The sequence below is a fragment of the Anabrus simplex genome, chromosome 12, assembly GCF_040414725.1.
Source record: "Anabrus simplex isolate iqAnaSimp1 chromosome 12, ASM4041472v1, whole genome shotgun sequence".
Classification (NCBI taxonomy): domain Eukaryota; kingdom Metazoa; phylum Arthropoda; class Insecta; order Orthoptera; family Tettigoniidae; genus Anabrus; species Anabrus simplex.
Genome location: NC_090276.1, coordinates 76,568,397 through 76,586,552, shown reverse-complemented (window position 1 = coordinate 76,586,552; position 18,156 = coordinate 76,568,397). Strand labels below are relative to the sequence as shown.

Sequence of the window (18,156 nt, the reverse complement as noted above, 5' to 3'; positions counted from 1 at the left end):
ATAAGGAAATGGAACAATCTATACAAAAAGTGGAAACAATGCCAAACGGAACAAGCATGGGAAAAGTACAAATCTGCATGGAAAGACACTAAGAATAGGATCAAGGAGGATTACGATCAGTATATTCACAAGGCTTGCTCAGATACCAAAGAGCTATGGAAGTTACTAAAAAGGAACTGTGGCAGCACTGCACCAAGCTCCTTTCAAGCTAACGGGAAATCCATCTCCACGCCCGCAGACATTGCCTCAGCCTTCAGTGAAAAATTTAAAGAGAATTCCTCCCAGGCACAATCAGCTCAGGACATGTATATAACCAACACATCCGTACCACCCCTCCCTCTCACCAGCCTCTACTTCTCGGAACTTGAGGTACTAGCAAGTTTGAAGAGGATTCAACCCCATGCGGCGAGCGGCCGTGATGAAATACCCAGCCGTATACTCCATGACTGGCATCATGAGTCACTGGCATCATCTCTCTGCAAACTATTCAACCTGTTGCTTCACTGTGGATCACTGCCTCAAGATTGGAAGTGTGCTGATGTAGTTCCGATTTTCAAGAAAGGGGACAAAGCACTCATTGACAACTACCGGCCAGTGTCTCTTACATCCCACATATGTAAATGTATGGTATGACTGGTAGCCTCTAATATACGGGAATACTTCCGGGAAGGTAATCTGCTAAGTGAAAGCCAGCACGGTTTTCTTCCAGGAAGATCCTGTAATACTTTATTAACAAAGGTTATTGATGAGTGGCAGTTCTCTTTCGAGAAATCTAAAATTGTTCAGGTAGACTGTGTGGCTTTGGACTGGGCTGAAGCTTTTGACCAAATCCCTCATGAACGACTTTTGTTAAAATTAAGACAGATGAATGTTAGGGCAAGTGTACTGGCATGGTTGCGGTCATTTCTCGAGGGTCGAACTCAACGTGTTGTGTTTGATGGAGTTCAATCATCGACCGTTAAAGTAACCTCAGGAATATGTCAAGGCACCATCTTAGGACCTTTATTATTTAATGCATTTGTCTATGATTCACCTAAATGTGTGACCTCAACCATAGCCCAGTACGCTGATGACACTGTAACGTACAGGGATATACAATGTGCAGATGATTGTCTGAAGTTACAGTCGGACTTGGACACTATAGTGGTGTGGTGTTACGTCAACGGTCTCAACATTAATGCTGGCAAATGTAAATACATTAAGTAGGTCTCGACACCCAGTAGAATGTATATATATAACATTAACAATGAACATACTGAGCGGGTTAAAACCATTCATTTGTTAGGAATAACCATTTCTGAACAACTAAAATAGAACACACAAACAGAGGAAGTGAGATGCAAAGCTGCCAGGGTGCTCGGTTTCATGCACAGAAGCTCAGTGGGTGCAAGTCGAATGCTATACGGACGGCTTACCTGACACTAGTGAGACCTATACTAACGTATGGTCTACCTGCCTGGCACCCTACCACTGCAGCTAACCTTCACAGATTAAACGGAATCCAACGTTGCGTTGAACGACTAATTAACAAGAGCAGCAGCCTGTCTACTCTCCCATCAATCGCCTCCTTGTGTAAACAAAGCAACATCACCTTCTTACACAAGTCCCTCACAGGAGCCATTCACCTTTCACCGTTCCCTTGACGCTCCTCATCCTACAGCTCCGTCTGCAGAGGCAAAGGGGTGTGTCTTATACCCCCTTTTGCGCGAACTGAGTCCTACAAACTAGGTTTCTTTGCTCGTTCAGCACGGCTTTGGAACGATCTACCCGCCAACATTATGTTGTGTTAGGAAGCACATACGGTGAGAAAATGCATGTGAATATGTGGAAGAATGAACGAGGGAGTGAAAGGTTGTATAAATGAGAAATATGTATATATTAGGCTATACTTTGTTACTTTACCTGTAAATAGCGTATATGACTGTTTTAGTTTAGGATTTAGGTAATTATTTCAAAGGTCAGGGGGCACTACGTGTGGGGGGTGCTTGTCCATTTTCCCTGGCCTTCCATAGATACTGTAAAGGTTTATGGTAAATAAATAATGAAAGAATGAACTTAATATTTATGAGTTACATTCTTGTGCAATTTATAAACATCATGTTTGTTCCATATTGACTCCTTTAATTGGAATCTTTTCTATTTGCACCATTCAATACATATTATTTCATTAGCTGAAGAAAGTCTGACAGACATGTTCTAATATTATGTGTTTATATCTTAGAAATTATTGAAAGGTGGAAATATAAAAGATTCCAATTAAAAGAATAATTATATTTTTGTGTAAAGAATCATCAACACATACGATTCAGGTCAAGTTACCAATTAGGCCCATTCAGTTCAACATCTCTCATCTTTAAGAACAGAGTCGAACCATCATCTCTGCTGCAGTTAGGAGGAACAGAGAAGAGAGGACGATAAGATATATCACACAGATCTTAAAAAGTCTATGGGAGTGGGTGATACAAACCTTTCACCATCTGCTAAAACACAGCTTCTTGCTTTTTAATTCACAACTTTGAGACTATGCAGATACTGACAAAAATTATTTCAAAAGAATGTTCGGTTAACGCTGGACTATTTGTAACACATACCAGTCCCCTGTTCCTCTTCCACTGCTGCAGAAGGGACCATACTGTCTGATAAAAGACATGTGGCACTTTGCTTCATGGGGTCATGCGTAATGTCTCGAGTACTTCACAGTGACGGCTTTCAATTTCACTCTTTTCCTTCTGCAGGCCGCCCTCTGTGCAGTGACTGAAACAAAGCAAAAGTGACACGCTGTAAGCAACACAAGACATACGCAGCAGCTCAGACGAGAAACACTTCCACACCTCTCATCCTTAAACCAATGGAAACCAAATCTAACCATAATCGCACAGTGTGCAATTTTCCCAATAAGGCTGGGCAAAAATCCACTTTTACTTGGTGACTTAGACCGATGTACGAACTAATTTTGTTCCTGATTGTATAAGGAATGTCTTTTAAGTCTCGCCAGCTATTTGCTATGAGAGTGTGATCTTGTATCTCGACTTATTGAAATTACGACCTTTAATTTGAAATTGTCCTTCATTTTGTTAAAATTAATATTTTGCGGCATAATTTGAATTAAAAATTCTCTGTGTCACGATACGTCTTCTGGAACGTGCAGGGGTATTTTTCCAAACTTTGACTCTGGTGTGCCTGCAGCGTGCTTCAGAGTTGCCAAGTTCTAGTGAAATCATAGTTCTTTTGTATTCTTGTAGTTACTTTACAAAAGAAAATATTTATAAAATCCTCCTATCAATACAATTCAATTTCACTCTTTTCCTTCTGCAGGCCGCCCTCTGTGCAGTGACTGAAACAAAGCAAAAGTGACACGCTGTAAGCAACACAAGACATACGCAGCATACAGTTGTATTGATAGGAGGATTTTATAAATATTTTCTTTTGTAAAGTGATAACCGTCAATATGGAATGAGATTCATAACTTGCAATTCTTGTAGTTACTCATTTCACTTTAACCCGCCAGTGGTTGCTAGGGTAAAAGTAACGCGAGTGGTCGCGCGTTGAGCAAAATGCTCACGGTATGACATGACGTGTTTACATAATAAATACCAAACGATTTCAAGCGTAAATGTATTAACACATTAAATGAACATAAGAATAAATCTCAAATAATTATAAAGAACATTAAGCATTACAAATAAAATTACAAATATTAATAAATCTCAGACGGTTATAACTGTACCTGGGATAAACAATTCCCAACTTTCTAAAATAGTGTGTGTGCGTCTTTCGCAATGCCTTTCACACAAAGACGAGTCACTGTATTTTCGCACAAGTACATGAGCGTGGATTTCTTCTTGAGGGGTGTCTGCCCCACTTTGTCACCTTATTTTTCCCTATATAAACATTGTCACTAAACATGAGATTCTCATTTACCTCCAACATATGTTATTCGCCAGCTACAGATTGCTTTCCAGGTACGGTTCCATCAACACGTTCTTTTGGCTCGGGCTGTTCAGTATCTGTATTATGTTTACTGTGTTCACTTTCACAGTCCGAGTCACTGTTTTCGCCCTCGAGTTGATCACTAGGAATTTCATCAAACCAAGCTAAAATGTCACATCTTGAAGCCATCGTAACGCACTAATTACACAACACATGCATACAATAAGTTGCAAAGTACTGCTTCAACAATGAAACAGCATACAACAATAGAGAAACTATAACACACACAGAAATTAGCACCACATGACTGATCGCACGTGAAGCAAACTGCTCACTGTTGACGGTCGCTGATAATTCCTCCCTCCCTGTCCCTTCTCAAGGTCACAGATGTGCATTACAATGTATCCGTTCTTCTCTCAAAACTGCAGTGCGAAGGTACAACAGGGCTCAAATTCGAAACTAAATGCTGTATAAAAGTGTAGATGATTTTCAATGACCGTGAGCATTTTGCTCATATAGCGACCACTGGCGGGTTAAGTTTTAGTGTGCAGTTATAAACTTCGAAATTAATATATTTTATTAATAATGTGTTTTAGTTTATTGTTATGGTATTTTAGTTTAGGGCACGTGTGTTCCTTCTTTTTGTGTTGTGAGATGGCTAAGCATCAGTATTCTTCCAAGACACTGAGCGAGAAAATGAAAATTATACGGGAGGTCGACAAAGGACAAAAATTGAAAATTGAAATAGCTAAAAACTTTGGAATTCCTGTGTCCATGCGTTCAACGTTTTTAAAAAATCATGAGAGCGTACAAGCTCAAGAAATGCAGGGTGTAAATACAGCAAAGTGAATGCGCAATCAAGGAGCTAAACACTCTGATTTGGAAGCGGAATTATTGATCGAGTGGTTTCGGCATGTTCAGGCGAACAATATCCCTGTTGATGGCGAGATTATTAAAGGGAAGGCGAATTAACTGACATTAAAGATGGGGCTTGAGTTTCAGTGTTCAAACGGGTGGCTTCAGCGTTTTAAGGAACGGCACAATATCACGTGGCAGGCAGTGTGCTAAGAAGCAGAATCAGTGAACACTAGCGATGCGGACAGTTGGCGAGAAAGCGTGGCTCACATAATCAATTCGTATGCACCGAACAATATCTTCAATGCCGATGAGACTGCATTGTTTTATAATGCCAATTTAAAGTTAAAAACTTCATCACTGATCCGTATTGAACTAATAGTTACAATGCTAAAAAGAGAAAAATGTTCCACCTTTTCAATGCAGTATAGTTCACCATTTTTTTAACCTCAAGATCAGCAAGAGTGCTCATGAACCTCTACATGAACTTCTAATTTTAATTCAAGAAAAGTGTCATAAGTGCTACAATTGTGTTAACTTCTTGCCATTTTTGTGTAGGCTGATGATGACATGGACAGATGACGAAACCGGTCCCTTAATAAATTAAATATGTTGCTACATTGATTCGTGCAACAGTGTTATTGTATTGAAAAGGTGGAGCATTTTTCTCTTTTTAGCATTGTAATTATAATGCCAAGCCCAAACGGACTTATGGTTTTATAGGAGAAAAGTGTCATCGCGGGAAATCTTATAAGGATATGGTCAGAGTCCTTCTGTGTTGCAATGCGGACAGAAGTGAGAGACTTCCTCCACTTGTCATAATACCAATGTAATGGTCCGTTATTGGACATTATAAATTTTCCAGCTAACTCATTCTTGGTTGCCTGCGTTTCGCCCTCGTGTGCTAAGTTAGGCTCGTCAGTTGGGACTTAGCACACCACCCAAGACGCAAGGCTAGTGCATACCATGGAGGCCACTGCATAGGCTATTTGAAGCCACCAGCAGTGCCAATGTACTGAGAGAGCCATGTCTCACTTTCAAAAATAGATGCCTGCCTGGCCATCAAATGATGTAGATGTTGATTCCCATAGGGAACCTAAAATATTTGTCCTGAATGAGTAAATTTATAATACCAATGTAATGGTCCGTTATTGGTATTATAAATTTACTCGTTCAGGACAAATATTTTAGGTTCCCTATGGGAATCAACATCTACATCATTTGATGGCCAGGCAGGCATCTATTTTTGAAAGTGAGACATGGCTCTCTCAGTACACTGGCACTGCTGGTGGCTTCAAATAGCCTATGCAGTGGCCTCCATGGTATGCACTAGCCTTGCGTCTTGGGTGGTGTGCTAAGTCCCAACTGACGAGCCTAACTTAGCACACGAGGGCGAAACGCAGGCAACCAAGAATGAGTTAGCTGGAAAATTTATAATGTCCAATAACGGACCATTACATTGGTATTATAAATTTACTCATTCAGGACAAATATTTTAGGTTCCCTATGGGAATCAACATCTACATCATTTGATGGCCAGGCAGGCATCTATTTTTGAAAGTGAGACATGGCTCTCTCAGTACATTGGCACTGCTGGTGGCTTCAAATAGCCTATGCAGTGGCCTCCATGGTATGCACTAGCCTTGCGTCTTGGGTGGTGTGCTAAGTCCCAACTGACGAGCCTAACTTAGCACACGAGGGCGAAACGCAGGCAACCAAGAATGAGTTAGCTGGAAAATTTATAATGTCCAATAACGGACCATTACATTGGTATTATAAATTTACTCATTCAGGACAAATATTTTAGGTTCCCTATGGGAATCAACATCTACACCACTTGTCATAGGCAAGTTCATCAGGCACTTTCCGTGCAAATACAAGTCGTCTAAAAATTCCTGGATGACAGGCAAAATTTTTGACGAGTGGCTGGTATGCCTTGAGCTCAAAATGGCATGCCAGGACAGAAAAATACTTCTGTTGTTGGATCAGTGTGCTGCATACAAACATAATTTAATTTTAAAACATGTGCGTCTTCTTTTTCTGCCAGCCAACACTACGAGCTACTTCCAGCCCCTAGATCAAGGTATAAATTCATCTTTGAAATGTGCCTACAGAAAGCAACTGGTGCGTTACTTTCTCCGTGAAGCTGCTAGAAATATTCTGGCGGGAGAAGTACCCAAGTGAAATGTGATTGATGCAATGTGGAGTGTGACAGTTGCCTGAGACGCTATTCCTTCGACAAGCAAAAACTGCTTTGTCAAGTGTGGTTTGGTTCGTTAAATGAAGTAGAAGGAGAAGAAGACGACAACGAAGAAGAATGGGAGGAGTTACGGCAAAAGTCTGATGTCAGTATAACTTTCTCCGAATACATCGCCGGAGACAACTACAGAAGAGCGGGATCCTGCCATGATGATCAGTTGTGACGCCAGAGGGAGATGCAGCTGCAGCCATGTTGGATTCTGTGAAAAGTGCAAGTGATGCAGACGACGCTACAATTAAGGTTTTGGCCCACACGGAGCAATTCGTAGCCAGTGTTAATTTTTTTAATTGCTATTTTTATTTATGTCGCACCGACACAGGTAGGTCTTATGGCGACGATGAGACGGGAAAGGTCTAGGAATTGGAAGGAAGCGGCCGTGGCCTTAATTAAGGTACAACCCCAGCATTTGCCTGGTGTGAAAATGGGAAACTATGGAAAACCATCTCCAGGGCTGCCGACAGTGGGATTCAAACCCACTACCTCCCGGATGCAAGCTTAGAACTGCGCACTCCTAACCGCATGGCCAACTCGCCCGGTAAAAAAAAAAAAAAAAGCAACCTCTCACACACTCTTTCTTTAAAGGCAATAAGTCTAATGGGTGACAAAAAAAAAAACTCCTACTGGACCATTAAACATTTGCAAAATTTTTCAGGTACTGTAAAAAGTGATTATTATTCATATTTGTGTTAAATACCGCATATGTCTGGGTTTTTAAAGTTTGTTTTGTTGGTGTCATGCGTTTCCAATTTGGACAGTCTTATTGGCTCCCCTGTGCAAGTGCTTTATACTGTACTTAAATCAAATATATTAGGACCCATTTGCTTAAATTGCGTCCTACGTATGAAGTAGATTACTCTTTGTCTTTCAATCGTGTTTTACTTTTCCTGGGTGCGAGGTTACGTTTGACTGCGTATGGCATATCCAAGAGCATTATTTCAATAAATGCACCTTGCTGGATACATTTCGGAAATATTGTATTTTTTTTTCCACGGCATTTGAAAGATTTAACTGTGAATCAAGGTGACTGCATGCATTAAAGGATCTTAAGAGTATTTTGTGATACAGCAAGGGTTGGCATTTCTGAATTTCGAGTTGGCGGTGGTTAATGCGAAATCACGTAATTCGAAGTCCGATTTCAGTGTCCCAGCGACTTCAAATTAACAAGGTTTTACTGTAATAATATGTACCGCATTTACTCGCTTATTAGATCCCCTTTACTTTTTTTTGGCTGTAAAAAGTTGGAAAAAAAAGGGGGGTCTAATACGCAAGTAAATATGTTTTGCATGAACTGTAAATAAATGATATTTATAGAATTTTTTCCTAAAACTATCTTTAAATTAAGTTACTGTATTTTTAAAAATGACTACATTTGACCTTGTCAAATCTGTGTGACTATGCATGAACATCAAAACTTTGAAATATGCAATCTTTTTTTTTTTTTCACTTACTTGCCCTAATACGAAAAATCAATTTTGGCTATCCAGGCAGCATCTATTTCAAGTGATGTGCAGAAAGTTCTCCAGCGATGGAGACACTATCGACAAATTCATAGGAAGGTTACGCTTGTGCCAAGCAAGGGTAGAAGGCAATGTCCTACGAAATTATTTAGTGACAGCAACGCTGAAAGTAAAAGAAGGTAGGTACATTCATCGCAGAGGAAAGAGATGCTGCACGAATGTTTAAAGAGCTTTCAGCAGCATCTAGCCCAATCATTCTCCATCTTGTTTTGCCAGGAGGTGAACAGTGTGTGTGTGTTGACACAGTTGGAGAGCCTCTCTCTATCTAGGAGCAGGTCTTTCTTCTCTCTGACTTCCAGTTTCTCAATCAAGCCTTTTCAATTTAGTTACACTTTATGTCAGTGCCTTTGCTGGTGAGATCTAGTGTTCTCATCCTTGGCTCTGACAACATGAAAGTGACTGAGGTATGAGCCATTCCTTGTGCAGCCAGTCCCTGTTATGAATGGTGTTAAAATGTTAAGCATAGGATTGGTTGGTGCAAGCTTTTCAGTGAGCTTGACAGACGGATATGTGATAGCAACGGCTGGCTCGGTGAGGAAGGCAACAGGAAACTGCCCAACTCATTTTCCTAGTATGCTTCATCAGCAACACCTAGGTCATCTATGACAGCTGATGTTGAGAATCAAACCAGCTTCCAGGCTTATGACTGTTGCATAGTGTTTCAGATTGCGAGACAAGCATTGCTTGTGGGAGGTGTTTTGAATCATTCAAATTTGTTAACTCTTGCGGAGAGGGCTGCTTTCCCTGACAAGTTGGGCTCAATCAGGTCACCAAGGTACTTCAATTTCTCCACCCTCTTCTAGTGACATCTCTCTGTTATTCTCTTTGATGTTGGTTTTCTCCGCTCTGGCTGCTTGTCTTCTGAGACATTTGACCTGAATCACTGCTATTTCCAGAGATTCAGTGATCACTGCCAAGTCAGACAGTCTCTTGTGCTCACTCCGGATACCCAAAATAATCTTGCGCCATTCTCTCACACTTTCTTAAGGTTGCTGTTGAAGAGGATCGAGGGAAGTCCATCATCTTGTCTGACCCCTACTTTGATCTTATAGGGTTCCCAGATCTCGCCTTTGAGTGTGTCAGTCAGAGTTCGTAGAATGAGTCTCAGTTCCTTGAGAATTCTACCAAGGGTTTGTGTACTGTTTTGAGAGTGAGGATTTGCTCGACACAAGATCAGCTCAACCCAATGACACTAATTTAATTTATGGCCAGTTTCTGGAATGACAGTTATCTGTAGATGCGTAGTTATCAGTGACTTAACATGGTGATACGTTTAAAATGAGTTTCCGGGTGATACGTTTAAAATGAGTTTCCAGGTGATACGTTTAAAATGAGTTTCCGAAACAACAATTATCGGCTTCTTCACAGTTATCTCTGCAACGACTGGTAACTGCAGCTAGTGCTGCTTTAATCACTGGTTCCACTTGTATGGTGTCATCTGTCTCAGCTGTTTAGAGATTACAATCTCCTCAGAGTATGACGCCTCTAGTGTAGATGTATCTACCAATACGAGAAATGAATCGTCAAATAAAATAGAACTAGAATCAAACGGATTTTTCATCAGGATCTTTCAGTGTAGCTATAATGTTAAGATCTCTTTCATCAGGCTTTGAGCTGCCTCTGTGGATCAGCGGTAGAGTGTCGGCCTCCGAATCCCAAGATAGCGGGTTCAAACCCGGCAGAGGTAGTCGGATTTTTGAAGGGCGGAAAAAAGTCCATTCGACACTCCATGTCGTACGATGTCGGCATGTTAAAGATCTCTGGTGACACATTTGGTGTTTACCCGACAAAATTCATTAAATCTCAGCCATAGACGCCCAAGAGAGTTTCGGTTTACTCGGTCTGCCATCTAGTGGGGGCCTAGAGTAAAACGGAACGTCGAAATTGACGAGCAGACAGCCAGATGGTGTCAAATTGAAATGTCTGCACATGGTAGCTGAGGCCATACAATTATTATTATTATTATTATTATTATTATTATTATCATCATCAGGCTTTGAATCATAAGTCCCACCAACAGTTAGTGAACACCCAATCTGAAATTATGGAGTATTTACCATTAATATTCACATTTGTACTAAATAATAAATATCTTAGGTATAAGCCTGCTGAATAATAAATATTGTTTCATTGCTTTTTTAACGTTATTATATCCTTTAATCGCTGACGTGAGGTCTCATAGACTCCCAAGAAACATAAAACATCTGGACTTTAATTAAAAATCTTGCAGGGAGCTGTAGTTTATGATACCTTCTTATCTGTGTCAACACACTTCACACTCTGAGTAAGGGTTAGCTCGCTACGTTCCACTGAAATTCTCAAGTGGACTTCACGTCAGCAGTTACGAGAGTATTTTTGTCAATGCATGTTGCGTGGTCAGTGTAAATAAACCATCTCTAATTACTAGTCCGTTGCAGTTATTAAGAACTACAAATTCTCAGTTTGAGGAGTACATTAGGGAACTACTAAATGAAAAATTTAGTGATGTGGCTATTTTCTTTTGGCTATTAGCAATCGCAGTTTTAATGCTTTCGTGTTGTTCAAGTTGTGCCACGATGCAGAAAAAATTGATTTGGAATTCTTAAAGGGTTTGGCATCTGATCAGGTCAAATTACATGTCAAAGAAGAAAGATAAATGAGCGAGTTTCCGAGAGATACGAGCAGTAATAAGCAAGATTATGCACGTAGACTCGGTGCCGAGATACGGAAGAAAAACTGAAGAAACGGCAATCTTGCCGTACATGTCCAGTATCCTTGAAGAGTAAAACAGTATATGGTGTGTTTTAAGTAGGAGTTTTCGGTTTGTTTGCTATCTACTAAAAAAATCTGCAACAGCTGCAGCAAGAACAAATGGATATTGCATCATCAGTGCTGGGATGATAGGTTCCAAAGTGAACTGCACGTTCTCATTTATGTAATTATTTTCGTTTACGCTTACTGTCTTCTGGATCAGTGAAAAGTGATTTGTTTGGTAATTGTTGTGTATTTTTATAATTTTACTGACGACAACGATCAAGATGAAATTTAAGACAATGTCTGCGTACTGTGAATAAGAAAGAAGGGGAAATCATCTGCAGTTTCCAGCTGCCTGCATTATTAGACTGTACATATTATGAGAGATTGATTGAGATGACAGTGTTCATATTTACCAACTATTTTTCATTGTAGAAAACTTCTGCTGGTAAAAGTAACTAGATATTACCAAAATAACCCTAAAAACATTTGCGTAGACACATCTATTGGAGGATGAGAGATACCAAACATGACGATAACTGTATGGTTTATTACCAGGGCTTGTGAATCTGCATTTAAGTTTCCGGAAACTCAAAGTGCATTTAGGTAACTCACAGACATCTGTGGTGTAGAAACCAGCCATTAATGTAATATAAGAATACAGTAGAATCCTTATTTAATGTTTTACAGGGACGTGATTTTTTAAAACCTTAAACGGGGGGTTTACCTTAAATCAAGGTTTCAGTAGAACACACATATTTTCCAGAGATCTTTGCCTGTATTAACATAAACTGTACTATCGTGCATTATTTACAGCGACAGCAATAACACAAGGAGATACCCATTCTACACACTGTGCTGTAGTTACAACTTGTACGGTTTGTACTGCACTATAACCAGCTTTTCTCAGATTGTTCTTTGAAAATAAATACATTTCATCAAATAAATAAATGTTTGGGTATGCCCTAACAAATTTGTTTCTTTGCACTATACTTAGATGACAGACCTATGCTATTTGCTGAATCCAACTGAATAATTGCTGAAGGCACATACATAAGGAAATGTGATTGCTAGATGATGGATCATTATCTCCGATATGCATCTTCATTGTACACTGTTACGCGCTTAAGCATTCAGTCTGCAAGCCTCTGCGAATTAAATAAGTGCTTCCATAATACTCTGTAGTTTCTTTTACACTGACCGGCAAAATTAACGGGTCACTTGAATTTCAAAAAACATGTTAAATTGAGAAATGTTAGTTTTACAGTCTGACTAATAAAAAGTCAACACAAAATCAAACAGGGGAAATGCAGGAGTTGGTTTAATAATGAATAAGAAAATAGGGCAGCGGGTAAGCTACTACGACCAGCATAATGAGAGAATTATTATAGTCAAAATAGACATTAAACCAATGCCCATCACAATAGTGAGGAAATTGAAAGAATATATGAAGAGATAGTAGATTTAATACAACATGTAAAAGGTGACTAGAATCTAATTGTGATGGGAGACTGGAATGCAATGGTAGGCCAAGAAAGAGAAGGAAATTCAGTAGGAGAATTCGGATTGGGACAAAGGAATGAAAGAGGAAGCTGGCTGGTTGAATTCTGCACTGATCATAATTTAGTCCTTGCCAATACTTGGTTCAAACACCACAAACGACGGCTGTATACGTGGACAAGACCTGGAGACACTGGAAAGTATCAAATAGACTTCATTATGATTAGACAGAGATTCAGAAACCAGGTGTTGGATTGCAAAACTTTCCCAAGAGCAGACGTGGACTCTGACCACAACTTGTTGTTCATGAAATGCCATCTGAAGCTAAAGAAATTGAAGAAAGGAAAGAATGCAAAACGATGGGATCTAGACAAGTTGAAAGAAAAGAGTGTGAGGGATTGTTTCAAGGAACATGTTACACAAGGACTAAATGAAAAGGCTGAAATAAACACAATAGAGGAAGAGTCAATAGTCATGAAGTCAGTAGGGCTGCTGAAGAAATGTTAGGAAGGAAGAAAAGATCAACTAAGAATCAGTGGATAACTCAGGAGATACTAGACCTGATTGATGAATGACGAAATTACAAGAATGCTAGAAAGGAAGAGGGCAGAAAAGAATACAAGCGATTAAAGAATGAAGTGGATAGAAAGTGCAAGGTAACTAAGGAAGACTGGCTGAAGGAGAAGTGCAAGAATGTTGAAGGTTGTATGGTCCTAGGAAAGGTCGATGCTGCACACAGCAAAATCAAGGAAACCTTTGGAGAAAGGAAATCTAGGTCTATGAATATTAAGAGCTCAGATGGAAAGAAGATAAAGCAGAAAGAGGGCAGGAACATATCCAACAGTTGTATCAAGGTAAAAATGTAGATAATTTGGTTCTAGAACAAGAAGAGGCTGTTGATGATGATCAAATGGGAGATCCAATTTTGAGGTCAGAGTTTGACAGAGCTGTGAGCGACCTAAATAGGAACAAGACACCTGGAATTGATGACATTCCCTCTGAATTACTGACTGCCTTAGGAGAAACCAGAATGGCAAGGTTATTCCATTTAGTGTGCAAGATGTATGAGACAGGAGAAGTCCCATCCAATTTTTGGCGGAATATTGTTATACCTATTCCCAAGGAAGCAGGTGCTGACAGGTGTGAAAACTATCGCATCATTAGTTTAGTATCTCATGTCTGCAAAATTTTAACACGTATTATTCACAGAAGAATGGAAAAACAAGTTGAAGCTGAGTTGGGAGAAGATCAATTTGGCTTCAGAAGAAATGTAGGAACTCGTGAAGCAATCCTGACTTTTCGTCTAATCTTAAGAGGATTGAATCAAGAAGGACAAGCCCACGTACATGGAATTCGTGGATCTAGAAAAGGCATTCGATAATGTTGAATGGACCAAGCTATTTACGATTCTGAAGGTGATTAGGATCAGATACCGAGAACGAAGAATTATCTACAATCTGTATAAAAATCAGTCTGCAGTTATGAGAATCGAGGGCTTTGGAAAAGCAGCAGCAATCCAAAAAGGAGTGAGGCAAGGCTGCAGTTTGTCCCCCCTCCTTTTCAATGTTTGCATGGAACAGACAGTAAAGGAAATCAAAGAGAAATTCGGAAAGGGAATCACAATCCAAGGAGAGGAAATCAAAACCTTGAGATTTGCCAATGATATTGTTATTTTATCTGAGACTGCAGAGGATCTCGAGAAGCTGCTGAAGGGTATGGACGAAGTCTTGGGTAAAGAGTACAAGATGAAAATAAATAAGTCCAAAACAAAAGTAATGGAGTGCAGTCGAACGAAGGCAGGTGATGCAGGAAATATTAAATTAGGAAATGAAGTCTTAAAGGAAGTAGATGAATATTGTTACTTGGGTAGTAAAATAACTAATGATGGCAGAAGTAAGGAGGACATAAAATGCAGATTAGCATTGTTTTTGTATTTTTATTCGGCTGACGATGACCCAGATTGGGGGCAAAACCGGTACCGCTTCTGCTTATAATTAAATAAGATTGTAACACTACATTTCTTATTTACTTGTATTGAATAGGTTGAACTACGTTATTTGTTATTTCAATTTAATTGTGAAGGAGAAGTATCACATTCTTATTTTATTTCAGTACGTACTGTAGTATTAAAATTGCACCTATTGCAGAAACATGTTAACCCAATGTTTGTTTACACCAAATGGAGTTGTGAGGAGATCTCTGGCTCAAGATCGACTCGCTCACGTGTAGCGAGGAATCAATATGGAAGATGACCGGTCGCATTCAATGTAAACGGTGGAGTAGAGTGTATGGATATTGATAACGGATAAAAACTAACATGACCGGGCGAGTTGGCCGTGCGGTCAAGGGTACGCGGCTGTGAACTCGCATCCGGGAGATAGTGGGTTCGAATCCCACTGTCGGCAGCCCTGAAGAAGGTTTTCCATGGTTTCTCATTTTCACACCAGACACACCAGGCACCTTAATTAAGGCCAAGACTGCTTCCTTCCAACTCCTAGGCCTTTCCTATCCCATCATCACCATGAGACCTATCTGTGTCAGTGCAGCAATCATACCTGCCAACTTTTAGAAACCAAAAATAGGAAGATTTTTAATTCTTGGATTTCATCACATATATTCCACCACGGTCTAGGTGAAAAACGGTCAGTATAAAAGGCATACATATCTACAGTTACAATGTGAATTGACAATTAAATTTAAAATCTTCAACTAAGAAAACATAAAAATGGTTACAAGAAAATGTACCTAATCATTCTCATTTATGACACTTACATGCGAAAAATAATATTTATGTCACACCAACACACTCAACAAAATGCATAATACCGTATTTTCTCGAGTAATTGACGCAATTTTTTGACGAAAAATACAGGCGAAAACTTCGGATGCGAAAATTATTCAAAGAATTCAGATATTTACAAATTATTTACAATTCATTTTCATTTTAAAGACACACCAAATCTATATATATAAAGTAGCTTGTCCTGACTGACTGACTGACTGACTGATTCATCATCGCCGAGCCAAAACTACTGGACATAAAGAAATGAAATTTTGGGGATATATTCATATTAAGATGTAGGTGCTCGCTAAGAGAGGATTTTTGGATATTCCGTTGCTAAGGGGGTGAAAAGGGGGGTGAAATTTTAAAATGAGTGTGTTTTTATCTCAAAACTTTAAAAGTTTAGAGATGTGAGAATTGGTATGTAGAATCTTCTTTAAAAATAAGGAAACACGTATTTTTTTGTTTTCAGACAATTCCAATAGGAGGGGTGAAAAAGGGTGAAAAAGGGTGAAAAAGGGGTTGAATGCCTAATCAGGATACCGGTGCTTATATCTCAGAAACTGAAGATATTACAGACCTGAAAATTGGTACTTTTGATCTCTTTTAAAAACAAAGAAACAAGTATTTTTTTGTTTTTGGAAAATCCAATTAATGGGAGGGTGAAAAGAGGGTGAATTTTAAAAATGAGTGAATCTATATCTCCAAACTTTTAAAGTTTGCAGATGTAAAAATTGGTATTTAGAATCTTCATTAAAAATAAAGAAACACGCATTTTTTGTTTTCGGAAAATCGCAGTAGGAATCGTGAAAAGGGGTGAAAAAGGGGTTGAATGCCTTTAATGAGGCTACTTATATCTCAGAACCTGAAGATATTACAGACCTGAAAATTGGTGTTTGGGATCTCTTTTAAAAATAAAGAAACACGTATTTTTTTGTTTTTGGAAAATCCAATTAATGGGGGGGGATGAAAAGGGGGTGATTTTTAAAAATGAGTGTATCTATATCTCAAAACTTTTAAAGTGTATGGATATAAAAATTGGTATTTAGAATCTCCTTTAAAAATAAAGAAACACGTATTCTTTTGTTTTCGGAAAATCCCAATAGGAAGGGTGTAAAAGGGTGAATAATGGGTTGAATGCCTTTAATGAGGCTACTTATATTTCAGAACCTGAAGATATTACAGACCTGAAAATTGGTATTTGGGATCTACTTTAAAAGTAAAGAAACACACGTATTTTTTCGTTTTTGGAAAATTCAAATATTGGGGGGTGAAAAGGGGGGTGTGAATTTTTTTTTTTTTTTTTGCTAGGGGCTTTACGTCGCACCGACACAGATAGGTCTTATGGCGACGATGGGATAGGAAAGGCCTAGGAGTTGGAAGGAAGCGGCCGTGGCCTTAATTAAGGTACAGCCCCAGCATTTGCCTGGTGTGAAAATGGGAAACCACGGAACACCATCTTCAGGGCTGCCGATAGTGGGATTCGAACCTACTATCTCCCGGATGCAAGCTCACAGCCGCGCGCCTCTACGCGCGCGGCCAACTCGCCCGGTGGTGTGAATTTTTAAAATGAGTGTGTCTACATCTTAAAACTTTAAAATTTACAGATGTAAAATAGGTAGTTAGAATCTCCTCTAAAAATAAAGGAACACGTATTTTTTTGTTTCCTGTAAATCCCAATAGGAGGGGTGTAAAAGGGTGAAAAATGGGTTGAATGCCTTTAATGAGGATACTTATATTTCAGAACCTGAAGATATTACAGAACTGAAAATTTGTATATGAGACCTCCTTTAAAAATAAAGAAACACGTATTTTTTAGTTTTTGGAAAATCCAATTAATGGCGTTTAAACAGGAGTGACAAATTGGGGTGAATTTTTTGAAAGGCTATATCTACAGAATATCTTGGAAACGTAAAATGTTACAGACGTAAAAAGTGGGTGTTTGGAATCTCCTGTAAATGTAAAGAAACATAGGTGATTTGTTTTTTGAAACTCCACTTAAGGGGAACTCAAAAGGGGTGAAATTTTAAAATGAGAATTTTTACAGTATATCTAAAAAACTTAACATGTTACAGAAGTGAAAAATGGTATTTTTTTTTATCTCTATTAAACATAACGAATCGTGTATTTTTAGTTTTCGGAAATACCACTTGGGTGGTGGGGGGTGGGTAAAAGTGACTGAAAATGGTGTTGAATTATTTTAATTAGGCTACTGATATCTCAAAAATGAAGATGTTACAGACGTGAAATTTGATATTTGCAATCTGCTTTAAAAGTAAAGAAAGACGTATTCTCGGAAAATCCAATGAAGGGGGGGGGGGGGGGTGAAAGAATTAAAATTTAATTGACTTAATTGTATGAGAATGCATACATCTAATAAAAACTAAAGTTGTTACAGACGTGAAAATTCGTATTTAGATCTCCTTTAAAAACAAAGAAAAACGCGTTTTGGTGGGGAAACCATCTTGGAGGGTGGGAGTGTAAAGGAGTTGAATTCCTTTCATGGGGACACATAAATCAAAAACTGAAGAAGTTAGAGTCGTGATAATTGGTATTTAGAAGATCTTTTACTATTAAAG

At 38.9% G+C, this 18,156-nt stretch overlaps 1 protein-coding gene across 4 annotated transcripts in view; it reads right to left on the bottom strand.

The window, feature by feature from the left end:
* Positions 1-2,476: 2,476 nt before the first annotated feature.
* Positions 2,477-18,156, bottom strand: part of LOC136884447 (nudC domain-containing protein 1) — a 76,406-nt gene continuing 60,726 nt past the window's right edge. For 3 of the 4 annotated variants that reach the window (XM_067156622.2, XM_067156623.2, XM_067156621.2), the window contains one exon: positions 2,477-2,754. The gene's annotated coding sequence lies outside the window, so the exon portion shown is untranslated. Of the gene's footprint in view, positions 2,755-3,290; positions 3,335-18,156 lie in introns of those variants that run through there. The other variant, XM_068229855.1, reaches the window with a different exon arrangement.